This window comes from Macaca thibetana, chromosome 18, assembly GCF_024542745.1.
Source record: "Macaca thibetana thibetana isolate TM-01 chromosome 18, ASM2454274v1, whole genome shotgun sequence".
NCBI classification, from domain to species: domain Eukaryota; kingdom Metazoa; phylum Chordata; class Mammalia; order Primates; family Cercopithecidae; genus Macaca; species Macaca thibetana.
The window spans coordinates 60819865-60847683 of record NC_065595.1 but is presented as its reverse complement, the minus strand read 5'-3'; the positions used below and the strand labels follow the sequence as shown (position 1 = coordinate 60847683).

Genomic DNA, 27819 nt, shown 5'->3' with positions numbered 1-27819 from the left:
TTATATATTAATTTTAGAATCATCTTGTCTGCCAAGTTTATCAATAAAGACTGCTGGCAATTTTATTGCATTAAATTTGTAGCTCCCTTGGGAGAATTGACATGAAAATATTGATTCTTCTAGTCTTTAAATTGTTATATCTTTCCATTTATTTACCTGTTCTTGAATTTTCTCAGCAATGTTATAAAACTTCAAGATACGAGTCTCATACATATGTTAAATTCATTCCTAGTTAGTTTATGTTTTGATGATATTGTAAATAAAATTTTTTTAAATTACCTTTTTCTATTATTTATTGCTACTAAACAAAAATACAATTGGTATTTAAATACTGATCCTGAATCTTGTGACTTTTATAATTTAATTTATCAGTTCTAATACAGTTTTGGTAGATTATTTAGGATTTTCTACATACACAATCATGTTTCCTGTGAATAATACAATTTTATTTCTTTTCTAATTTATATGTCTTTTGTTTTAAAATTTTTTATTCTCTTTTTTTTTCCTCCCTTATTGAACACACTAAAATCTCCCATACTGAAAGGAAATGGTGAGAGTGGACATCCTTGCTTTGTTTTGATCTTTGGAAGAAAGCATTCAGTCCTTCACCGTTAAGCATGACCTTACCTAAAACTTTTTGTAGTTGCCCTTTACGAGGCCAAGAAAGATTTACTGGGTTTCTAATTTGTTTAATTTTAAAAAATCTAATAAATGAGTGTTGGATTTAGTTAAATGCCTTTTATGCTATATTAAAAGAATTATGATTATTTTTATACTTTATAAATGTGATGTCACATTACTTGATTTTTCAAACATTAGATTAACCTTTTATTACTCACAGGATGTCAGAGGCTTTCAAGAGTATACTTACAATTCTTGCTTTCAATCTTTGTTATTGTCATTATATGTTTTACTTACACATATATCACAAACCTGTAAAACATTTTTATGTTTTTAAAGGAAATTTAAAGTCTTTTATATATACTCATTTATTATCTGTTATTTTTGGCATTCTTTTCTTTGTGTAGATCTGAGTTTTCATCTGGTATCATTTCCTTTCCATCTGAAGAACTTGCTTTCCTTGGTAATTAAAGTCTGCTAGTGATTAATTTTTTAAAATTTGTTCTATAAAAATGTGTTTATTTTACCTTCATTTTTTACAATTTTTCATTGTGGGGAAATACACATAACAGAATATTTACCACCTTAACTGTTTTTAAGTAAATCATTCAGTGGTACTAAGTACATTCATATTATTGTGCAACCATCACTACCCATCCATCTCCAGAACTCTTTTCATCTTGCAAACGTGAAACTTCATACCCATTAAACAAGTCCTTCTCATTCCCTTCTACCCCCAACCTTTGGCAATAACCGTCTACTTTCTGCCTCTGTCATTTTGACTACTCTGAGTAGCTTATATAAATGTAATCCTACAGTATTTGCCTTTTTGTGGCTGGCTTATTTCACTTAGCATAGTGTCTTCTAGGATCATGTATGTTTTAGCATATGTCAGAATTTCCTTTCTTTTTTAAGGCTGATGGGTAAGGAAGGACTTACTTCTGTCATTTTGCTATTTGTTTTCTATATGTCTTATAGCATTTTTGTCTAACATTACTTTCTTCTGTGGGGACCTGAAGGACTCCCTTTAGCACGTTTAGAAACTGATCCTTTTCATTGGGAGAATACTTTAGTGGGTATAGAATTCTCAGTTGATAAACCCACTCTCCACCCTAGTACTGTAAACATGTTTCCATCCTTTTATGATTTGCATTGTTTCTGATGAAAGTCAGTAATAATTCCTATATTTGTACTCTGGGTGTGTAGCATAAATATTTTTTTGGCTGGCTTTAAGATTATTCTTCTTTATTACTAGTTTTACACAATTTGCTTATGATGTGATTTGGGTGTTTTTCTTTGTGTTTATCTTGCTTGAGGTTCATTGAGGTTCCTGAATCTATACGTTAATATTTTCCATCCTGTCTGGAAAAATCTTATCAATTATTTATTCAAATTTTTTTCTGCCCAATTCCTCTCTTCCCGGGACTCTTTTCGTACTTATAAAAAATTTCTCATTTTCATCCAAGAGATTATTGTGACTGTTCTTTTTTTTTCCAGCCCTTTTCCTTCCTGTGCTTCAATTTGGAAACTTTCATTTGGCTTTTCTTCAAGGTTATTGATCTTTTACTCTGTAATCCTTTCATAATAATTTAATTATCTCAGTCATTTGGAGTCTGTTTCTGTTGAAAAAACTCTTTTTCCATTTGTTTATTTTGGGCTACAGTCTAGGTAGTGCCCCCAGACAGTAAACTGCAGTGATTGTGTTGCTTACCTGATTTTTCCCCTACTCTTATGAATTATAGTTCCTATTTCTCAATGCTGAAAAAAATGTTTCATTCATTTTGCCCACTTTTCTATTTATTCAAGATGGAGTGATTAGTCTAGTTTATCATAACTTATACTGAAATTCCTGACAGTTATCTTTTAATTTTGATGTCTTGGAATGTTTGTTTCTTTTTTATGTCATGTGGAAAAGTAATGGAAGTAAAGCCCAAAGTCTGGTTGAGCTGCAGTTAAGCACTGATTTATCATGGGTAGCCAGTTACATATGATGCTCTAAAGATAGCTCCCATCATTTGCTTCCTAGGTTTGAATTTTGCTAGAGTCTCCATCATTCCCCTTAACATTTCTTTTAGAGAATCAGATCATCATACCTATTTTCCATTTATCAAAAGCCTCACTTGTCCTTCTTTAGACTGCTTTTGTCTACTCATTTGAAGATTTCATTTTCACTGCCAAAATTATCTGGGGTTGTCTGTAATTATCTCATCTCTTGATGATCTCTTCTCCTCATCCCCATTGTTGCTTCAATAGATACCTAAGAATACTGGACTTTGATTCATAACATTGAAATGTGCATCACAGCGTAACCAAATCTCTACGACTGCTTGGGAAACTCATAACTTCTCTGAACGTATTGACATGTGGAATCAGCATGAGAATATAACCTCTTCTTGTCTCATAGATTTGACAAAGGCAAAGCACAAATGCAAAGTTCAGAGCATGTTATCTTTGTACTAACTCGTGTAATAGGCTCCCAAATAAATTTTTTTGCCATCTGCACTTTTTCATTAGAAAATTATTTTGCGATGTGTCATACATAACCTAAGCATTGTTTCTTACCCCGTAAAATTGATTTAAAAATTGGCTAGATGACACTGAGCAGAATGTCAACCCTCTGTGACTCATTTGGAACTCAATGCACATTTCACATTCTTTACAGAAGATTCTGCACATGGCCTAGGTTTGTTCAGTGGGTGGGCTTTCAGGAGCATGCAAGTTTTTAAATTCAGGACCTCTGAACTGTGGTGGGTCTTTATTCCAAAGGCTTTCTTTAAATTTAGTTTCAGGCTTTCTTTAAATTTAGTTTTTTAAGAACTGAGGGATTGAGAACCTGTTTTTCAAAGGATGTGTTCATTTAAATTGCAGGTAGATCAGCCCACAAGGCTCTTCTCATACATAATGTAGCTGTACTGTATGGATTAACTGATACAAATAAACTAGAATTTGTGTCAGAGTTATTTAAGCTGTGAAGGTGAATTATAGTTTTAGCTTAAATACATAAACCAGGGGTATCTCTGATAGAAGTAATTCTCTAGGTCTGATTCACAAGTAAGTACTTTATTTTCAGCAGCATGTATTCGTTGAAATTTTTCAGATTTTTAGTTCTTGAACTCAGAACAAGGAAATTGCTTGTTTCATTCTGTATATATGCTGAGATCTAAGGATATTTTATTGGATATTCAATGAGGCCAGAGGCTTTCTACTGATGGCATTTTATGTTTCATTCCTTAAATTTTCTAATCTGTACAATTATATATGTGTGTGTATTTCTTATATGTGCCCTATTGCTCATAACATGCAGTATAAATATGTCATATATTAAGTGTAAGTTGAATAATTAAGTGAACTTGTGTAAAATACCAGCTCATCTCTATCACACATATTATTTCTTTCTGTAGCTTCATTTGTTCCCTCCTCATTCACTTCTGTCAGCCTAAATCTTGAAAAGTGACGCAAGGCTTATTTTGCTCTGCCTGTTCTTTTTGGTCTGTTCTTTAGAACAGGACACTTGCTTTTGAAAACTGACACTTCAGACCATTGCAGTTTATTCTTCATAGCCATACTTTTGAATAGGAAAAAATATGCTTTCCTTGGCATGCTACGTATTTGTGAAGTGGAGAAGACTAGCATGGAGTGAGTCTGTTTTGGTGACTATGGGGAGTTGGTTGGAGAGAAAACTGAAACACTTACTAAACCTAAGGTGCCACTCCAAGGGGACGAATACTGATGTAGATTACTGCCAACCGTTTTAGTGTCATCAGATAGGATTTTCCTCGTGATTCTAGGAATTGCACTCTGATGAAGGAAATACAGAGAATAGTAAAAACAACTTAAAACCAGAGTTCGCTAACCCACATAAACCGTATATTTTTGTTTCTTCCATCAAACCCAAGAGTCCTAACCTATTTATGTTTTTGTTTTCTGACTGCAGTTTCAAGGTAATTGATGCCTACAAAAAAGTGGATCCACTAATTGTGTTTTTACTGATAAGAGTTTTCTTTTCTACTTCAGTCTTCCTTTGCACCTAACCAACTATTTAATTCCATGCCTCCCATCTTCTGTATCCTAGGTCAGTTGTGCTAACTTGATCTTTGAAAATAGGCTGTGGATGGTCCTTGCCCTTCTGGACTAGCTTGTGCTGGCATGTTGTTTATAGTCATTAGAAATAGTGTGAAAACATGCACTGGTATTCTAAATTCTATCTTCTAGCATTTGAGAACTTTTGTCCAAGAAAATATCCTGATAAAAACCTCAACAACAGACCAAGAGAAGGGGAATGGAATCCTGGAATCAGTAAGGGTTTCTCCTGGGTTACAGCATCTGTACATAGTTCAATATTAAAATGTGCAATACTGTGACTTACCAAGTTAATTAGATAAAAAGAGAAAATGCATATAATTATCTCTTTATAGCTAAAAGAAATTTGATGAAATTCATTCTCTATTCTTGTTAAGAATTCTTAACACACTGCAATGTATTTACATAAAATATCCTGAAAATAATAAAAATATTATTTCATATTTTAAAAAGAACAGCATCTAGAACATCTAAAACTATTCCTTTTCATTTTGGAGCAAGAGAAATATGTTCATTATGACATTGTTTTTTAATGAAGTCAAAGTAATAAATTAGAGAAGGAAATAAAGGGTATAAAGTTACGAAAGAGAAGGGAAAATAAATATTTGCAGTTTAATATAGTTATATGAATTACAAACTTAAGTGGATGATCTGAAACTCTCATAGAATAATAAGACAATTCCATGAGGCAGCAGAGTACATTAAGAAAAAAAGTAATGGCTTTCTCATATACAAAATAAAACAAGATAGAAAAATATAATTAAAGGGAAGCACTTACTGACCATAGCCATGAAAAGGTGAAATACACAGAAATAAACTTAATAAGAAATGTAAAACACATAAATAAATTAAAATTGAGAATACTACCAAGGTACTCAAGAAAGCTTAAATTGAAATGCATTCCCCCTTTTTGGACATGAAAACTTAATATCATTTTAATGTTTATTCTCTCCCAATAAATCTATGTTTAATCTGCTCCTCTATAATTATAGTAAGATGACTTTTAAATGAACTACACTGATGCTGATTTTCATATGTTAAGCATGTATTAACCATTACAAAAGTTCTGAAAAACAGTGAAAAGTTATTGCTTTCCGAATGTACCCTCCAAAGGGATGAGTATTTAGTCCTACAAGATATTGAACATATTGTTATAATACAGTAATTTCAAAGTTGATACCAGCACTTACATAAGTAACATATGATTTAATAAAACAGGGTAAAATATCCAGAAAATAGCTCAGTAAGTTTGTGAATTTAGTATGTGTTAAAGGTGACATTGAAAAATGAGTGAAAAAACATGAATTATTCAATAAATGATGCTAGAAAAACTGCATAGCCATCTGGAAAAAAAATAATATTGGTTCCTACCATAATTTCATATGAAGCAAAGAATTTAGTGTACAAATATTATCCATAAAAGTATGAAAATAAAACATAGCAAAAATTTAAACAATAATTTTGGAATAAAACATTTCTAAATGTCACACAAAGGCCAGAAGCCATGCAAAAAATGATTCATAAACTTGACTAAAAATAGAACATTTGCATGGCAGAAATAACCATAAATAAAATACAAGAAATTTAGAAAGTCATTTATAATACATATCATAGGCAAAAGGCTAATTTCTTTAATAAATAAAGACTTTCTATTCATCAATGAGAAAATAATAAATGATCCAATAGAAATAAGAGCAAAAGTCATAAATAGTTTAGAGAAAGAAATTACAAGTGACTTTCTTATAATTTCTACCTCTAATGACCCCAGGCATGATGGGAATGTGTTGTATCTGCAAATGGTGTTGAGGCAGATCCAGGGTGGACATCATTGAGCTGGATTTCTTTCTGCTCACAGAGACACTTTCCACATTCTTAGAAAGGATATTTAAGTGCTGATCAGGATTGCCTTCCCTCTTCTCATCTGTCTCCACTGCTCATGTGAACACCACAGCTTGAACCATCTATTAGTCTAAACTGTTATGCCTGGGTCTCCTGGACACACATTCTCCAAACACCATTCTTAGGCTCCATTCTGCACTTTGTCATTCGCTGGTGTTGTTTTAATAGCCCAGAATCTTTGTTATCTCTTTCCTCAAAACTATAGTCCCCAGGCATAGAACATCAGAATGTTTAGAGATTACCTAAATCAAACCATTTATTCTAAAGGGAAAGACATTAAGGCCCAGAGCTGGGAAGGGACTTACCTTCTCAAACCTTCTTTGTTGCCCAGTGCTTGTGGCGTCTTGTCTGTCTACCCAGCTACACTGCAGACACTTCTGTTCTAGCTCTTTTCTAGATGACTTTGCTCTGCTAGATGGAACATAGAGGAGCTCCCAATCATTCCATATGGAACTTTTAAAAGTATTTTATGACCTAGAGACGTGATGAACTGAATAAGAAATTAAAATATAGCCAATGATGCAAATAAAGTTTATTTGCTTATTCAGTCTAATTTCAGTTGTTAGGGATTTTTTGATTCATGTTCGTATCTGTTACCTTTGAGCAATAAAGAGCAGCAGAGGTGTTCTGGAGAAATAGTTTTCCTCTGTTTTCCATTGTAGTTCTTTTAGTATTTGTAATGAAGTGGAAGCTGTGTTTTTGAGAAAAAGATGACAAGATTTTGGCCTATACAAACATGAGATTTGACATTGGCACTGGTATATAATTTGTGCAGATATAACATGTTTTCACATAAACTAGGACACATTCCAAGTAGCATACTATGTTCCAAGTAGCATGTGTCTTAGTCCGTTTTCTGTTGCTAGAGTGGAATACTCAGAGACTGGCTTGTTTATTTTTAAAAAGAAGTTGATTTTGGCTCATGGTTCTGGAGACTGAGAAGTTCAAGATCGGTGGCTGCATCTTCATAATGTAATATGTATAATGTATAATGTTCATAATGATGGATGAACCATCATAACCTGGTGGAGAAGTGGACTGGGAAGTCTATATGTGCAAAAGGGGCAAAATGCAAGGGGTGGTCTTGCTTTCTAACAATTCCCTCTCCTGGTAACTAATCCAGTCTGGAGAGAACTAAAACTCACTGACTTCCACAAGAATTAAACAAGTTCTATGAGAGCAGCATTAATCCATTTGAATGACTTAATCACTTCTTATATGCCCCACCTCACAACATTACCCCATCAGGAACCAAATTTTCAACATGTAAATTCTAGGGGACACAGTAAAAACCACAGCAGCCTGCTTCTTCTCTGCAACAAATCCCACTCATTGCATTTAAAAATTCCCTGATGACTTATGGATCAATTAAAATTTTTAAATGCTCAACTCCTTTTTAGCTTAAGTTTAGCAGGTTGATCATGATTCACAGATAAGTAAATTTTTTTAAATTAATGAAAAAATGACTGCATCTTGTTATTGCCACACTGTGTTATGAATACACTAGTGTGATTAATGAAGCAAGCGATGCTTATAACATTGAGGTACATGGGCAAATGGTATTATCTTTGGTCCCGGCAATCACGTACTTATTCCACAAATCATCATTAAGGCCTCTTATGTGCAAGGTGCTGTAGAAGCTGCTAAATGCTTCTTTGCTACTCTACTATAATCATTTTATAGCATATGTTTTCTTTCATTGGCTAAAACTTACTTCGGATGAATTAAAGGGTAAAATTTTTTAAAGTTAATGAAGAAGAAAATATTGCTGGAAATACCTCCAAATAGGAAGCACATTCAGTCATGAAAATGAATACTCAGTAGTTAACCAAACTAAATTACTATACTTGAAAATAATTACCTTGAGCCAAACTAAAAGACAATGAATAAAAGAGGGGGAAAAGTAAAAACAAATGACTAGGAAAGACTTCATCAGAAGCTTATATTTAATAACAATTCTACTGCTATTATCCAGAATGCTATAATATATGTCATTTCTAAATCAAGAGTAGTAAAAATGACCATTCCTAATAGTGATTACACTTTTAGAATCTATGCAAGAAAAATAATCCGAGTAATTATTTGAAAATAAAACTATTTTTATGCAGTCCTCTGCATGAAACTCTTAAATGGATTCAGGATAAAGACTAAACTGCTTATTTTGGTTTATGAGGCCCTAAACATTACCTCTGTTAAAAAACAAAAAATCCTATTAAATCTAATTTGTAGTCACTGTTTCCTAGCACCTTTCCTCCTACAGCATGTAGAAAGCCAAGCGTCTGTGTTCTCTCTTGCCTCTGCCTTTGTTTCTGTGTCCAGAAAACCCCGATCCTTCTTGCCCTGTCCAGTCCAGGGCTAGGAAGAGCATCCTGTTGTTGCAAGTACCCCAATGCCTGAAAACACTGTTGGTTTTCTTAATTCTGTCCATACCTCTTCAATAGTTTCTTCACTAGTTTTTTCAAGTTCCAGGTGAGGTTTCCATACATTTCTTGCTAGGATTCTAAATGATACAACACTCAAAATTCAAAATTAAGAAGTGTTAATATTTTGTGTAATGTTCTTATTCAAAAATTTTTTTAATCAGCTTTATCAGATATGATTTATATACAATCAGATGCACCCATTTTGATCATATAATTTGATGAATTTTGGCAAATGTCTATGCCTGTCTAACCACCACTACAATTAAGAAAAAAACACATGTCCGTTAACCCCCAAAAAGTTTCCTGTGTCCTTTCTCTGTCAAGTTCCCATCCCTATCGCCAGGTAAAATCTAATCTGCTTTCTGTAACTGCAGGTTAGATTTGTGTTCTAGAGTTTTATCTCAATGGAATCATATAATAGGTACTCAAATTTGTGTTTACTTGTTTTGCTCAGCATAATATTTTAGAGTTTTATCCATATTGTAGCATTAATCAGTAAATCATTTTTATTGCCAAGTAGTGTTCAGTTGTATAGATAAATTACAATTTGTTTACTCATTTTCCTGCTGATGTGCATTTTGGTTGTTTTAAGGCTTGGACTATTATAAATAAGCTACCATAAACCTTCATTACAAGTCTTTGTGTGGATATATATTTTTTATTTTGTGGGACAAACACCTAGGAGAAAAATTAATGTGTTGTATGTCCTCTTTACAAGGGAATGTCATATTTCTCTTCAAAGGAAAGTACCGTTTTATATTCGCACCAGCAATATATCAGATTTCTAGCTCCTTCATGTTCTCACCTACATTTATTTTCATTTTTAAAAATTTAGCAATTTTAATCGGTTGGTGGTATTTCATTGTGGTTTAATATGCACTTCCCTGATTACTAATAATGTTGAGCATTTTATCATGTGTTTGGTTGCCCTTTTGCCCATTTTTTTAAATTGGCTTTTTTTATTATTCAAGGCATATATTCTGTATTCAGGTTCTCTGTCAGATGTAAGCATTGCAAATATTTTCTCTCTGTCCCTGCTTTTTTATTTTCTTAGTAATGTTTACAAAGAGTAGATACTTTAAATTTCAGTGACATCCAACTCAATAATATTTTTTTCTTATGGTTTGTGATTTTTGTGTCCTAAGAAATGTTTACTTTACCTATATTTTCTTCTGGAAAGTGATTTTACCTTTGAAGCAACAGAAATGTTTACTTCACCTATATTTTCTTCTGGAAAGTGATTTTACCTTTGAAGCAACAAACCCTGTGTTGAATGCTCCCAACACAAAGAGATGGTGAATGTTTGAAGTGATGGATATGCTAATACCCTGATTTAATCATTACAAATTGTATGTATATATCAAAATATCCTGCTGAATCACACTATGCCACATAAATATGTACAATTATTATGTGTCAATCAAGAATGACAGTAAAAGCAAAAAACTTACTCCATTTAATAGAAGAGGATGGCAGTAGAGTCCAGGAACAAAGATGATAAAGACACAGAAGTGCTCTAAAGAGGGAAAATAAGGAAGGAAGAAGGGCTGCCTGAGACCAGCTTTTCTACATAAGCTTTGTCTACATGGAGAAATAATATGAAATCAACTGACTATTGCCGGTATGGTTGATATTCAACTGTTTCTCATCCCTATGAAACTTGATCGTGATGAGATTTTTTGTATTACTTCCCAGTTGCAGCACATCAGAGACTCTAAAAATGACCAACTATAGATGGACTTGGAATTACGGATGATTTACTTTGAGTTAGAAATAAATGAGAAGTACAGTACCATGTGTCAAGAAAGGAGGGGGAAATCATAAATCAAAAGTTACACACCATTAAATTAACTTTTGGATTTGAACCATTTGTTAACCACGAGTTTCAGGAGAGAAGGAAGTGGAGAAGCACGGATGAAGCACAAGTGCACAGAAATTAATTTACTGGGGAATGTGAGACTAAAATCTGTCTTTGTATGTCAGTGTGACACCAACATGAGAAGTTGAGGAAACTTTTCGAGACTTTCTTTTGGAGCAGGAACATCTTGTTCTAAACAGGCTTTGCAGTTCTGACTCTGAAAGTTGATGTTAGATTTTAATAGCTTATGTCTCCTGATTTTATTTCCCGTTGTGTCCACTTCCTTCCGCAGGGCTCCCTGACAGGTGTCTAGCTTGTTCACTGAAGATTCCCACTGCCTTTTGACAACATTCTTAGAGTTGAATTATTTTGCCATTTCACTCTTTAAACATAGAATGGATAGTGTTCACATGCCAGTAATCCTCTAAAATCTTGCATTCCCCTAATATTCCCCCCAGTAAAACTTATTTTAGGTAAAGAAATATAGCTTTTCTGTTATTAAAAACTTAAGAATAATTCTATTTTCTGCATGATGCTCTTACGTTATGGGATATTTATTAGCCAGGCTCTCTGTACAGGATATTTTTATATTCCAAAGTAGAATAAATTATCTATTCAGTATTTTTAAAATTAAGAATTTGTGATTATTTGGAAGGGGCTAACATTTGTTTTGAAGGCAGGGATTTGTCTGTTTTATTCATTGCAAAATGAATATCTGAATATAAACATATGATTTTTTGGAGGCTTAGCATTCATTATATACAACAAAATTCTTCAATCTGCATGTCATTGAAAAGTCAAATATGAAGTATTTGTGTTGCTTTTCACCCCATGAATTAAGTAGGTAATATATCTTTCTGAAAATAATATATCCCCCAAAACCACAGTACAATTGAAAAGAAACCAAAAAAAAGATGTTTATATTAGTTTCGCTTTTCTTCTTTGTATTTTTTCATGTTCTAAATTTTCTGCAATGAAAATGTGTTATTTTATCTTTTTTTAATTATTCTTTAAGTTCTAGGGTACATGTGCACAACGTGCAGGTTTCTTACATATGTATACATGTGCCATGTTGGTGTGCTGCACCCATTAACTCGTCATTAACATGAGCTATTTCTCCTAGTGCTATCCTTCCCCATTTCCCCCCATCCTACACCAGGCCCTGGTATGTGATGTTCCCCACCCTGTGTCCAAATGTTCTCATTGTTCAATTCCCACCTATGAGTGAGAACATGTGGTGTTTGGTTTTCTGTCCTTGGAATGATGGTTTCCAGCTTCATCCATGTCCCTACAAAGGACACTAACTCCTCCTTTTTCATGGCTGCATAGTATTCCATGGTGTATATGTGCCACATTTTCTTAACCCAGTATATCATTGATGGATATTTGGGTTGCTTCCAAGTCTTTGCTATTGTGAATAGTGCTGCAATAAACATACGTGTGCATGTGTCTTTATAGCAGCATGATTTATAATCCTTTGGGTATATACCCAGTAATGAGATGGCTAGGTCAAATGGTATTTCTAGTTCTAGATCCTTGAAGAATTGCCACACTGTCTTCCGCAATGGTTGAACTAGTTTACAGTCCCACCAACAGTGTAAAAGTGTTTCTATTTCTCCACATCCTCTCCAGCACCTGTTGTTTCCTGACTTTTTAATGATTACCATTCTAACTGGTGTGAGATGGTATCTCATTGTGATTTTGATTTGCATTTCTCTGATGGCCAGTGATGATGAGCATTTTTTCATGTGTCTGTTGGCTGTGTAAATGTCTTCTTTTGAGAAGTGTCTGTTCATATGCTTCACCCACTTTTTGATGGGGTTGTTTTATTTCTTCTTGTAAATTTGTTTAAGTTTTTTGTATATTCTGGATATTAGCCCTTTTTTAGATGAGTAGATTGCAAAAATTTTCTCCCATTCTGTAGGTTGCCTATTCACTCTAATGGTAGTTTCTTTTGCTGTGCAGAAGCTCTTTAGTTTAATTAGATCTCATTTGTCTATTTTGGCCTTTGTTGCCATTGCTTTTGGTGTTTTTGTCAGGTTTGTCAAAGATCAGATGGTTGTAGATGTGTGATATTATTTCTGAGGACTCTGTTCTGTTCCATTGGTCTATATCTCTGTTTTGGTACCAGTACCATGCTGTTTTTTTTACTGTAGCCTTGTAGTATAGTTTGAAGTCAGGTAGTGTGATGCCTCCAGCTTTGTTCTTTTGACTTAGGATTGTCTTGGAGATGCGGGCTCTTTTTTGGTTCCATAGGAACTTTAAAGCAGTTTTTTCCAATTCAGTGAAGAAACTCATTGGTAGCTTGATGGGGATGGCATTGAATCTATAAATTACCTTGGGCAGTATGGCCATTTTCACGATATTGATTCTTCCTATCCATGAGCATGGAATGTACTTCCATTTGTTTGTGTCCTCTTTTATTTCATTGAGCAGTGGTTTGGAGTTCTCCTTGAAGAGGTCCTTCACATCCCTTGTAAGTTGGATTCCTAGGTATTCTATGCTCTTTGAAGCAATTATGAATGGGAGTTCACTCATGATTTGGCTCTCTGTTTGTCTACTATTGGTGTATAGGAATGCTTGTGATTTTTGCACATTGATTTTGTATCCTGAGACTTTGCTGAAGTTGCTTATCAGCTTAAGGAGATTTTGGGCTGAGACAATAGGGTTTTCTAAATATACAGTCACGTCATCTGCAAATGGGGACAATTTTATTTCCTCTTTTCCTAATTGAATATCCTTTTTTTCTTTCTCCTGCCTGATTGCCCTGGGCAGAACTTCCAACAGTGTGTTGATTAGGAGTGGTGAGAGAGGACATCCCTGTCTTGTGCCAGTTTTCAAAGGGAATGCTTCCAGTTTTTGCCCATTCAGTATGATATTGGCTGTGGGTTTGTCATAAACAGCTCTTATTATTTTGAGATACATCCCAACAATACCTAGTTTATTGAGAGTTTTTAGCATGAAGGGCTGTTGAATTTTGTCAAAGGCTTTTTCTACATCTATTGAGATAATCATGTCGTTTTTCTCTTTGGTTCTGTTTATATGATGGATTACGTTTATTGATTTGCATATGTTGAACCAGGCTTGCATCCCAGGGATGAAGCCCACTTGATCATGGTGGATAAGCTTTTTGATGTGCTGCTGGATTTGGTTTGCCAGTATTTTATTGAGGATTTTTGCATCGATGTTCATCAGGGATATCAGTCTAAAATTCTCTTTTTCTGTTGTGTCTCTGCCAGGCTTTGGTATCAGGATGATGTTGGCCTCATAAAAATGAGTTAGGGAGAATTTCCTCATTTTCTATTTATTGGAATAGTTTCAGAAGGAATGGTACCAGTTCCTCTTTGTACCTCTGGTAGAATTCGGCTGTGAATCCATCTGGTCCTGGACAATTTTGGTTAGTAGGCTATTAATTATTGCCTCAATTTCAGAGCCTGTTATTGGTCTATTCAGAGATTCAACTTCTTCCTGGTTTAGTCTTAGGAGGGTGTAGGTGTCCAGGAATTTATCCATTTCTTCTAGATTTTCTAGTTTATTTGCAGAGAGATGTTTATAGAATTCTCTGATGGTAGTTTGTATTTCTGTGGGATTGGTGATGATGTCCCCTTTATCCTTTTTTTCTTGCGTCTTTTTGATTCTTCTCTCTTTTCTTCTTTATTAGCCTTGCTAGCAGTCTATCAATTTTGATGATCTTTTCAAAAAACCAGCTCCTGGATTCATTGTTTTTTTGGAGGGTTTTTTGTGTCTCTATCTCCTTCAGTTCTGCTCTGATCTTAGTTATTTCTTGCCTTCTGCTAGCTTTTGAAAGTGTTTGCTCTTGCTTCTCTAGTTCTTTTAATTGTGATGTTAGGATGTCAATTTTAGATCTTTCCTGCTTTCTCTTGTGGGCATTTAGTGCTATAAATTTCCCTCTACACACTGCTCTAAATGTGTCCCAGAGATTCTGGTATGTTGTATCTTTGTTCTCATTGGTTTCAAAGAACATCTTTATTTCTGCCTTCATTTCGTTATTTACCCAATAGTCATTCAGGAGCGAGTTGCTCAGTTTTCATGTACTTGTGCGGTTTTGAGTGAGTTTCTTAATCCTGAGTTCTAATTAGATTGCGCTGTGGTTTGAGAGATAGTTTGTTATAATTTCCATTCTTTTACATTTGCTGAGAAGTGCTTTACTTCCAATTATGTGGTCATTTTTGGAGTAAGTGCAATGTGGTGCTGAGAAGAATGTATATTCTGTTGATTTGGGGTGGAGAGTTGTGTAGAAGTGTATTAGGTCCACTTGGTGCAGAGTTGAGTTCAATTCCTGGATATCCTTGTTAACTTTCTGTCTCGTTGATCTGTCTAATATTGACAGTGGGGTGTTAAAGTCTCCCATTATTATTGTATGGGAGTCTAAGTCTCTTTGTAAGTCTCTAAGGACTTGCTTTATGAATCTGGGTGCTCCTGTATTGGGTGCATGTATATTTAGGAGAGTTAGCTCTTCTTGTTGAATTGATCCCTTTACCATTATGTAATGGCCTTCTTTGTCTCTTTTGATCTTTGTTGGTTTAAAGTCTGTTTTATCAGAGACTAGGATTGCAACCCCTGCTTTTTTTTTTTTCTTTTTCATTTCGTTGGTAGATCTTCCTCCATCCCTTTATTTTTAACGTATGTGTGTCTCTGCATGTGAGATGGGTTTCCTGAATACAGCACATTGATGGCTCTCGACTCTTTATCCAATTTGCCAGTCTGTGTTTTTTAATTGGGTCATTTAGCTCATGTACATTTAAGGTTAATATTGTTATGTGTGAATTTGATCCTGTCATTATGATGTTAGCTGGTTATTTTGCTCGCTAGTTGATGCAGTTTCTTCCTAGCATCGATGGTCTTTACAATTTGGCATGTTTTTGCAGTGGCTGGTACTGGGTGTTCCTTTTCATGTTTAGTGCTTCCTTCAGGAGCTCTTGTAAGGCAGACCTGATGGTGACAAAATACCTCAGCATTTGCTTGTCTGTAAAGGATTTTATTTCTCCTTTACTTATGAAGCTTAGTTTGGCTGGATATGAAATTCTGGGTTGAAAATTATTTTCTTTAAGAATGTTGAATATTGGCCCCCACTCTCTTCTGGCTTTTAGAGTTTCTGCTAAGAGATCTGCTGTTAGTCTGATGGGCTTCCCTTTGTGGGTAATGCAACCTTTCTCTCTAGCTGCCCTTAACATTTTTTCTATCATTTCAACCTTGGTGAATCTGACAGTTATGTGTCTTGTTGTTGTTCTTCTCGAGGAGTGTCTTTGTGGTGTTCTCCTGAATTTGAATGTTGGCCTGCCTGCTAGGTTAGGGAAGTTCTCCTGGATAATATCCTGAGGAGTGTTTTCCAACTTGGTTCCATTCTCCCAGCCACTTTCAGGTACACCCATGAGATGTAGATTTGGTCTTTTCACATAGTCCCATATTTCTTGGAGGCTTTGTTCATTTCTTTTAATTCTTTTTTCCCTAAACTTCTCTTCTCACTTCATTTCATTCATTTGATCTTCAATCACTGATACCCTATCTTCCACTTGATCGAATTGGCTGCTGAAGTTTGTGCATGCCTCACGTAGTTCTCGTGCCATGGTTTTCAGTTCCATCAGGTCAATTAAGGTCTTCTCTATGCTGTTTATTCTAGTTAGCCATTCATCTAATCTTTTTTCAAGGTTTTTAGCTTCTTTGTGATGGGTTCGAACATCCTCTTTTAGCTCAGAGAAGTTTGTTATTACTGATCCTATGAAACCTATTTCTGTCAACTCGTCAAAGTCATTCTCCATCCAGCCTTGTTCTGTGCTGGTGCGGAGCTGTGTTCCTTTGGAGGAGAAGAGGTGCTCTGAGTTTTAGAATTTTCAGCTTTTCTGCTCTGGTTTCTCCCCATCTTTGTGGTTTTATCTACATTTTGCCTTTGATGGTGACCTACAGATGGGGTTTTGGTGTGGATGTTCTTTTTGTTGATGTTGATCCTATTCCTTTTGGTTTTTTAGTTTTCCTTCTAGCAGTCAGTCAGGACCCTCAGTTGCAGGTCTGTTGGAGTTTGCAGGAGGTCCACTCCAGACCCTGTTTGCCTGGGTATCACCAACGTAGGCTGCAGAACAGCAAATATTGCTGCCTGATCCTTCCCCTGGAAGCTACGTCTCAGACGGGCACCTGGCTGTATGAGGTGTCTGTCGGCTGGGAGGTGTCTCCCAGTTAGGCTACTCGGGGGTCAGGGACTCACTTGAGCAGGCAGTCTGTCCGTTCTCAGATCTCAAACTCCATGCTGTGAGAACAACTACTCTCTTCAAAGTTGTCAGATTGGGACGTTTAAGTCTGCAGAAGTTTTTGCTGCCTTTTGTTCAGCTATGCCCTGCCCCCAGAGGTGAAGTCTACAGAAGCAGGCAGGCCTCCTTGAGCTGTGGTGGACTCCACCCAGTTCCAGCTTCCCAGCTGCCTTGTTTACCTAGTCAAGCTTCAGCAATGGCAGACGCCTCTCCCCCAGCCTCACTGCCACCTTGCAGTTTGATCTCAGACTGCTGTGCTAGCAGTGAGCAAGGCTCTATGGGCATGGAACCCTCCAAGCCAGGCACAGGATATAATCTCCTGTTGTGCCATTTGCTAAGACTGTTGGAATAGCACAGTATTAGGGTGAGAGTGTCCCGATTTTCCCTGTATCATGTGTCACCGATTCCCTTGGCTAGGAAAGGGAATTCCCCAACCCCTTGCTTCCCCAGGTGAGGCGATGCCCCGCCCTGCTTCGGCTCACACTCCATGGGCTGCACCCACTGTCCAACAAGTCCCAGTGAGATGAACCCGGTACCTCAGTTGGGAATGCAGAAATCACCCATCTTCTGCATCGCTCATGCTGGGAGCTGTAGACTGGAGCTCTTCCTATTCAGCCATTTTCAAAAATGTATTAGTTTATAATCAGAAAAAATAATCAATACTATTTTTAAAGAATGTAGTGGATGAGATCATTTGCAAATATATACCTGAGGAAATTTTGAGGATATCAAGGTCAGTCAAGGTGATTGGGAATTAATACCAGAGAGAAAAATGCTGTCCTTGGAAATATGACACTTCTGTCAGTGACTGAATTATGTCCTTCCCCTCAAATTCCTATATTGAAGCCCTAACCTCCAATGTGATATATTTGGATATGGGGATTTGGCAAGGCAATTAGATTTGGATGAGGTCATGAGGGTAGGGCCCTCAGGATGTGATTAGAGTGCCCTTATGAGAAGAGCACCGGAGAGCTTGCTTGCTCTCTCTCAGTGTCATGTGATGACATAGTGAGAAGTTGACCATTGGCAAGCCAGGAAGAGAGACTTCAGCAGAGCCCAACAATGCTGGCATCCTGATCTTGAACTTCCAGCCTTTAATAGAAAAAAGTTGCTGTTGTGTAAGCCGCCCAGTGTATGGTATTTTGTTATAGCAGCCCAAGCTAACTGAGATGGACTAAGCGGACTGAGATCTGAACTACTGTGTGGCAAGTAGTTTTCTGAAAACCTTCATATTTTGAAAAAAAGAATATGGAATCAATATTGTTGAGATATGTTTAACCTTGATAAAGAAACTAAACTTTTCAGTCATATTCAAAGCGCTTAGTGGTGAAGAATAAATTAGTACTATCTATTAAGTGTGCCTAGTGGGAATTCAAGCATTTTTCCAATATAGTCAGCCCCAAGATAGTGTTGGTGCTTATTGCTGTTGTATCAGGGAGGAAGCTATTTTAGGGAACACTTTTTTTGAGAAGTCTGAGTTTTAAGTGCTTCTATATGTTGCAATAGGAATAAAAGGATAACTGGTGATGTTCATCTAGAATATCTCCCAAGCTTTATTGAAGCCATGTGTATGTCTAATGAACATAGTATACTAAAATACCTGAGGAAGACTGGTCATCTTTAGAAACAAGAGTAGGATGGCATGCTGAGATAACAAAGTAGTAGCTTGCTTTCTTAGGTACCATGGGAGAGTGTTAAGTCACTATCTCGTTGCCAAACTTATAAAGGACCAGTAATTTCCTTATCACTAGATGTTCAATGGGTGAGAAGTAGTTTTCCTTCAAGATGGATAATTTAATAAACCATAGTGAGTAAAATTATACCTGCCAATTGTCTGGCATTTATGTTTAGCTATTACTCTACATTTCCACAGGTAAATGTGGCATAAGACTCAAAATTAATATTTTGTGCTGCCTTGACCGCTGATGAAATTGGGAGAGCCCCAGATTGCCTAACCACAAGTTTCCCCCCACCACTGTGATCCTGTGCATAAGGTCTTCTAACCAAACAACTCACCATATCAAAAAGACCAAATGCAGTTCCTGCTTATGCTTGAGTAGTGGGCTTCGTTTGCCTGACAGCCCACAGTATTCAAACAAGCCAATCGCATTCTTCTTTGGGAACCAGGGTGCCCTCACCTTCTTGATGCTCCAAAACCTGCCTCCCACAGCCCCTGATTGTTCACTCTGTCCCTGAGTGCAACTGGAGATACAGAGATACAGATATAGATATAAATAGATATAGACTATTCATTCTTAGGAAAGTAATAAGCAGCATGTGTTTTAAAGGAACATTTTTGGTGAAACCAATTTCCTTAGATGTATAACTAGTAAATCCAAGGTATTTAAGGAGTAATTATGGATTTAGAGGTGGAAAATTTTTCAAAGTAATAAGAATCTGGCATCAGAAAGTTCTGCATCCACTTAGAATATGTTGATGGACATGCAGAAAAGGAATAGGACAAAGTAGACAGTGAACAAAAAGAAAAAATTCAGAGACCTAGTATGTTAGTCAGGGTTCTTTTAGAGGGACAGAACTAATAGGATAGATGATAGGTAGGTAGGTAGCTAGATAGACAGACAGGCAGACTGATTGATAGATACATACATACATACATACATACATACATACATACGTACATGGGAGTTTATTAAATATTAACTTACACGATCACAAGGCCCCACAACAGGCTGTCTGCAAGCTGAGGAGCAAGGAGAGCCAGTCCAAGTCCCAAAACTGAAGAATGTGGAGTCTGATGTTCAAAGGCAGGAAGCATCCAGCACAGAAGAAAGATGTAGGCAGGGAGGCTAGGCCCATCTCTCTTTTTCACATTTTTTTCTGCCTGCTTTATATTCGCTGGAAGTTGATTAGATTGTGCCCACCAGATTAAGGGTGGATCTGCCTTCTCCAGCCCACTGACTCAAATGTTAACCTCTTTTGGCAACACCCTCACAGACACACCCAGGATCAATGCTTTGCATCCTTTAATCCAGTCAAGTTGACCCTCAGTATTTACCATCACAAGTCCACCCCTTGTCAACTTGAACCCATACACGTCTCCTGAGATTATACATAATCTTCAAATAACGATAATAATGAGGTCATAATTAGGCCAGACGCAGTGGTTCATGCCTGTAATCCCAGCACTTTGGGGGGCTGAGGCGGGCGAATCATGAGGTCAAGAGTTCAAGACCATACTGACCAACATGGTGAAACCCCGTCTCTACTAAAAATACAAAAAAATTAGCCGGGCCTGGTGGTGCACACCTGTTGTCCCAGCTACTCGGGAGGCTGAGGTAGGAGAATTGTTTGAACTTGGGAGGCAGAGGTTGCAGTGAGTCAAGATCGCGCCACTGCACTCCAGCCTGGGTGACAGAGTGAGACTCTGTCTCAAGAAAAAAAAAAAGAGGTCATAATTATGTCTAACATAAAACAGCTATCCTTTGTAGAACCAGAAACGCACCAATCCCCAACCCAAATACTATTACATAAAGTTAACAATATTTAAATGCCAGTATGAAGTCAATAAATTTCATGTCACATGACAGAGGAAAAGGAAATAAAATGAAGGTATTTTCTTTTTTTTTTTTTTTTTGAGACAGAGTCTCGCTCTGTTGCCCAGGCTGGAGTGCAGTGGTGCAATCTCAGCTCACTGCAAGCTCTGCCTCCCGGGTTCACACCATTCTCCTGCCTCAGCCTCCTGAAGGTATTTTCTTAGTACAAGTGTGTACATGCATGAACATGTTTTTTAAAAAAGGAGGAGGAAATACTCATGGCAGTTATAGTCGTTGTTTCTGTAGCTGGTCACATGATCGTAGCTGGTATTGATGATTACCTTCTTCTACTACCCATTCTGTATTCCCTTTGCCTTCAGCAAGCACCTCATCAGGTCGTGGATTTTTCCTGGTGATGTGAAAATCCTCCATTCCTGAAGGGTCCCGGTCATTTGTAGTGCTGCTTGGACTGGGCTGTTGTAGTTTCCCATTGACCTTAATCACAGGGCATGGTAATACTAAGTGACACCCTAATGGATCTCGTATATTTCATGAGCATTCTTCCTTACCTCTGTTGTGGAGTAGTAGACAGATTTCATCTTGATAGTCCGGGTCAATCACCCCAGACAACACTGCAACTCCCTTCTTAGCCTGTTGACTTAAAAGTAGGAGGAGCCCAAAGTGTCCAGGTGGCAATCTTAACTTCCAGTTTAATGGAATCGTTGTGTCTCCTGGTGGCAACATTCCTTTCTCTGGAACTAAGACCTCTAGGCCAGCAGAACGTAAGGTTGCAAAAACAGGAAGCAAAAATTTTGCTAGTGGATCCCTAGGGGTGATGATGAGTGATGCCACTTCCTTGATTCCAGAACCCATGAATCCTTGCTGAAAAGTTGATAGAATAGATGTGAACATATTCTCTAACTGACAGAAGGGACATTTTAATTAGAGTCCAAATTTAATCTACTAACCTAAATTTACCAGAGACCAATTTCAACTATGTGTTTTGATTATTGTATTTAAGCATGTAGAGACATTGTGTTGGCATTGCAGTTACTATGGTGTGGTTACTAGGGTAGTGAGATTTGAGAAGTGCAGCCCTCTGAAGCTGAGTAATTGAAAAGGACTTCCATACAGATATGCCTGCCTGAAAGTATCTGGGACTTTATGCTCCTATATCTTACAATAGTTGGCGTTTTGTTCTAGGAAATTCTACTGTACATACAGGCTAAACTTCAGTTGCAATAAAGAATTATGTAGAAAAGTTTCTAAAACCCATTTTGCCAAATTAGAATATCTATTATTGGTGATAGAATCTGGTGTGATAGAGGATAGCTTATATTAGGAAGTCTGAGTTCAACTTTTGTCTCTGCCACTAATTAGCTTGGGCCCTTGGAGGCAATTTTAGTTCTTTTGACTCACAGTTTCCTTATTTTATAAAATGAGGGTGTTAAATGTGGTTAACTCTGATAGGATAGATAATATCCTATCATTCTGTACACGAGTTTGAAAAAAATCAAAAACAGTCATTTTCTCAAAAGTTGCCTCCAGTGCTTTCTCTTTGATTTAAAGAAGGGCAGTTCACAAGATCTAAGCAGGTTTTTGAAATGAGAAGATTAAATAGGTCGTGGTAATAACGATATATGCACATATTTATGCATGCATATATGTGTGTTACAAGGAAAGGAAAAAATCTGTTTGCAAGGATATTTATCAGATAGGACTCAGTCAGGTATTTACTACTCCATACTGAGCAGAGTTGCTATAGAAATGTATATATCTTGGGAATAACTATTAGTTGCAAGTCAGACAGTTACAAAAAACTTTATAAAAGAGTTCTACAGCATGGCTCTAATAACAGTCTTCCCCAGACTCTTTTAAGTAGTATTTCAGAAATATTCAATTCAGAATTAAGAAATATTAAGTATTTCTGTGGTTTTTCTTTTATGTCTACCTGTTAAAACTCACACCAGAATGGCATTTGACAATATAAAATTGTAATTAGAATGCCTCTTTGACAATGATGGGATAAAGTCAACATTTCCCTGTACCCTTGAGGAAAATATGTGAAAGTCACAAGGAGATAAGACAAGAAACAAACCTACCTCCCACAAAACTAGGAGTCAGCTAAAACTTTGAACTACAAAATAGGTGAAATTCCAAAATCAATGAAAAAAAAGCAGACTTGCAGTAGAAATTGGTAAAAGTACACACATGGCCCCAGATCTAAAAAAGGGCCTGCGAAGTATATTTCTCCAAGATGATGTGGTTACCCTAAGTTGCATAACAAAATCCTGTGTTCACAGCATCGGGTAGTGGGTTCACAAGTTAGAGGTGGTAGCTTCCTGTGACTTATGTCGGTTCTGGGGAGCAGCAAAGGAGGGGCTAATGAGGATTCACAGAGATAAGTCCTATGTATAGGAGATAAAGGCCAAAATAGCACCCATAGTCCTGGCCCTTTCCCCACTAAGAACCTCATTGCAGTAATAGGTTGGGTAAAAATACACCTCATTAAACAAATGGAAGATCAAAAAATAAACAAAGCAAGGATATAACCAAAAAAAGGAGAAAATTATCAGAAAAGTAGAGAACCCAACTGAAAAAATGCTGCTAAATGTTCTCAAATGAATTTTTGGGGTGGGGGGAGTATCAATCATCTCAGGCATTTCTCCTTTGTGTTACAAACAATCCAGTTATATTCTTTTAGTTATGTTTAAATGTACAATAAATTATTGTAGACTATAGTTACCCTGTGATACTATCAAATACTAGGTCTTATTTATTCTAACTAACTGTATTTCTGTACCCACTAACCATATCCACTCCTCCTTCCCCTCACTACGCTTTCCAGCCTCTGATAACCATCTTTATACTCTCCAGCTCCATGAGTTTAATTGTTTTAACTTTTACCTCCCACAAATCAGTGAGAAACTGTGATACTTGTCTTTCTGTGCCTGGCTTATTTCACTTAACATAACGTTCTCCAGTTCCATCCATGTTGTTGCAAATGACAGGATCTCATTCTTTCTTATGGCTGAATAGTGCTCCATTTGTGTGTATGTACCACATTTTCTTTATCCATTGGTCTGTTGATGGGCATTTAGGTTGCTTCCAAATCTTGGCTGTTGTGAATAGTGCTGCAAACATGGGAGTGCAGATGCCACTTCGATATACTGATTTCCTTTCTTTGGGTGTGTATTCAGCAGTGAGCTTGCTGGATCATATGGTAGCTCTATTTTCAGTTTTTTGAGGAACCTCCAAACCGTTCTCCAGAGCTCTTTAGCATGCATTAGAAGGGCTTGCTGGAAATCGGATTCTGACCACTGGGATAGATGATTTGCCTCTGTCTAGGACTGGTCTAAATACTCTCTTTATGGGTGCCTGCTGAATTCTGTCCTGTGTTGTTTTCCACTGTGGCAACATTGAATCAATCAGGCAGCATTGAATTCCAATGCTAAGTCCCATGATCACTTCACTCTTCCTTACCCTATCTCACAGATTTTCTCTCCACACCACACAGCTGCTGCTGGAGGATTGGGAAGGGTGGGATAGGCAGCTCAAGACTGCCTTTCCTACCCTCTTTAGTGCCTCTTTCCTTAACTTGTTGTTAAAAGGAGATACTGTGATCACTCGCTTGATTTTTGGTTCTTATGAAGGTGCTCTTTTGTGTGGATAGAGTTTGATTTGGTGTTCCTGTAGGGAGACGATCACTGGAGGCTTGTATTTGGACATCTTGCTCCACCTCTGAGACACACAAAAGAAATTTAATAAAATTTCTTAATAATAAACTAGAGCACAAAGTAGAGAGAACAAGAGGAAATGAAATGTGAGTGGACAGATCTTAGTAAAAAAGTAAAAAAAAAATAATCAAACCTCCATTAGACAAATAAATTAGAAAACTACAATAAGGAACATAGAAGATATTGATGCAAAAATAGGGTTGAATGTTAGTGTAGATATGGAACATACTCAAAGTAAATGAAATATAAGTGTAAATGGAGTTCCTAAAGAAGGAAGCTGAAGTGTTGGAACAGAACACACATTAAGAATTTCTGAAAACACTTTATAAACAAAAACATTCAATCTACAGACTAAAAGGGCACACCAAATTTCAAAGAAAGTTGATACAGAATGACCATGGCAGGGACTGCTGGCTGTATTCCAAAATCTATTCTACCTACTCCTGAGCATGGAACCAGGTGACATGCCCCTGCTTACTTAGAGAGTGGCTATGTGATGGTTCTCTCCAATGGAATTAAGCATACTTAATGATTTGCCATAGCATGATTTAAGTCTCCAGCTTCCTCCCTAGTAATGTCTATTTCCTTATCATCCAATATCAAATCATGAAAACAATGCTACATATTTTAAGTCAGAGTTATAGCATCATTCTGTTTTTGTTGCTTATTTCCATAATAATTAGTGAAGGCTAGATTAGTATAATAAATACACTCAAATAGTGCAAAACACAAAAGAGTTTATTTATGACTACATAATAATCAAGATTGAATGTTCCAGGTTGGTGAAGGAGTACCTCTCTTCCCCATAGCCATTCAGGAACCCAGGCTTGTTTTTCCTTCAAAGCCTACTGACCTAAATGCTCAATCAATGCTATCATTAACCCTTTCCTCTGGTCCTAGCTTGTGGAAAGGGGATGAGGAACATGGAGGAGTATATCAAGAAGGCATTATTGCCGGGCCTGGAAGTAACGCAAAGGTGTTCACCACTGTACAGCTTCCAAGGAGGTCATATTTCCCAATGCTCCCTTCAGATATGGCCATGGAAATTGGGCAAGCAAGAATTTTCCAAGGGTGAAATGTGAGTCTACTGAAAACAGTAAATTCCTCATAGAGAACACTTCTGAGGTATAACTGAGAAACTGTCACCTTTGTTCAGACTTCACACTGTTTGTCCCACTGGGTAAGCTGTGACTTCTGTGTATTTCTCATTCCTTTCCCTTTCTGAATGGGGATTTTCGCCGTGGCTAGCTTCTCTATACTCCACTGACATTATTGGATATTTGTGTATATGTGTGTTTGGGGAGGGCAGATGTTGGATTGTATTTTTAATCTATAGATTGTCAATCCTCCAGGAACCAGAACTGGGCCTGATAGCAAGGATAGAAATCACATGGAAATCCTGAACTTTGAGTTGGTTGTAATAACAGAATAATACTGGGTTTTCTCCCTTGGGGAGAGGTGACTGTTTTTCACATGTGGTCAGTGGAATCCGCATTGTTGCCAGAGGAGCAGGTTGTGGCTGAAATGTCTCATGTTCATCAAAAGATTTTCTTCTTCAACCCTTAAGCACATTTTCCAGCCTCCATTGTGTCATGTGACTGCATTCTAGTCAATATTATGTGAGCAGAAGTGATGTGTCCAGTTTTAGACATGGCCCATTAAAATATCCGTGGGAACTCCTCCATGCTCATTCCCTCTTATTCTGACCACAATGATCGAAGAAGGCAGAGCTAAATGACTATGTGGGTTAGAAGTCCCCCAGTGCCTAACCTGGAATATATATCCTATGAGAAATAAATCAATTTCTATTATTTTTGAGCCATTACATATTGAGTCTACCTTGTAGTAGTTTCGCCCATGCCAACTAATAACAGAGGCCATGCTGAGACATCTTACTAATGCTATAAGACATCAAACACAAAGAAAAAATTATTTGAAAAGTCAGACAATAAAATCAAGTAACTTAAAGACAGAAAAAATGAGGCTATCCTCAGATTGATGCATAGCAACATGTGACATAATGGAACAATTCTTACTAATCCTCAGGGAATGAACTGTGACCAAAGAATTTTAAATTTAGACAAACTATCGTTCAAGTATAAAGACAACAGATAAATATATTTTAGGGAATATATTATATATCTTAAAGTACGTTGTTTTTATGAATCTTTCTGGAAGACATGAGGAGATGAACTTTAGTTTTCCAAATAATGACTGGAAAATTACGGCAAAAGACTGACAATGGGAATTGGGTTTATTTAAATATAAATTATGGCAAAAGATAAACCCACCTAAAGAAAGGTACCAATAATACTAATATGTACAACTTCCAATAAATATACAATAGTTATAAATAATAGGTACTAAATGATATAGAATCAACATTTATACAGAAAATGCTAGAGATATATGATGCCAGAGAAATAGACATATTATGCTATATAATGCTAGAGAAATAGAAAAATGTTAGTTATAACAGATGAATACCTTTTTTGGTTTGTAACAAATCAAGGGGACAAAAAAAAAGAGCAGACAATAAGACAATAATAACTAAGCATTGAAAAATATAAGTACAAGTACAAGGTAGATTTATAAGGTAGATTTAATTGATACATACTGAACTTTGTATCTTAAGAATAAAGAATATGCCTACTTTTTAACTATCAGTAGGACAGTAAAAGGAATGACTATATCATATGCCACAAAGAAAACACAAATAACTATCATAAAATAATAAAGACAAAATTGTGTGATATAAATGCAATAAACTCAAATTTAATAAAAATCGGATAGTCAAAAAGCCCCACTACTAGATATTTAGAAACTTTTTCTTAAACAACTTATAAACATGAAATAACAGAACATATACATAAGGAAAATACTACATAGCAGCACATAAGATTTACAGTCAGAGGATAAATCATAGCCTATAAACTTATATTAATGAATAAGAAAGCATGACTGTAAATGAATTGAACATATAACTAAAGGAGATAGAAAAAGACCAAAAGGAAAACAGAAATAAGGAATTAGTAAAGGTAAAACTAGAAGTTAATGAATTAGAAAACTGAAAAATGGTAACACTATATGTGTATCCAAGAGACAAAATAAATATTACAGAAGATAATTGCCAGCTAACTATGCAAGAAAAGGGGAGAAGACACAAATATATAAATTAAAAACAAGAAAGAAAACAACCACAGTGGCAGATGAAATTAAATGAATCATAGGAGCCTGGTTTCCAAAACCCTATGCAAATATATCAGAAATATTTAAAAGCAGATTGTTTTCTAGGAGAATAAAATGTATTAAAACAGATTCCAGAAAGGGGAGAAAAATATGAAAGGCTAATTAACATAGAAGAAATAAAGTTGTCAAAGATCTAGTTTTCTAAAAACGACTCTGTCCAGGCAATTTCATATGGGATAAATTCAATGCCATTTA

The 27819-nt window shown here is 36.3% G+C and overlaps 1 long non-coding RNA gene across 1 annotated transcript in view; it reads left to right on the top strand.

Annotated features, from left to right (window-relative positions):
- Positions 1 to 3210: 3210 nt before the first annotated feature.
- Positions 3211 to 27819, top strand: part of LOC126941019 (uncharacterized) — a 70808-nt gene continuing 46199 nt past the window's right edge. The window contains exon 1 of the long non-coding RNA XR_007721050.1: positions 3211 to 3368. This is a non-coding gene — a long non-coding RNA (uncharacterized LOC126941019). The remainder of the gene's footprint in view (positions 3369 to 27819) is intronic.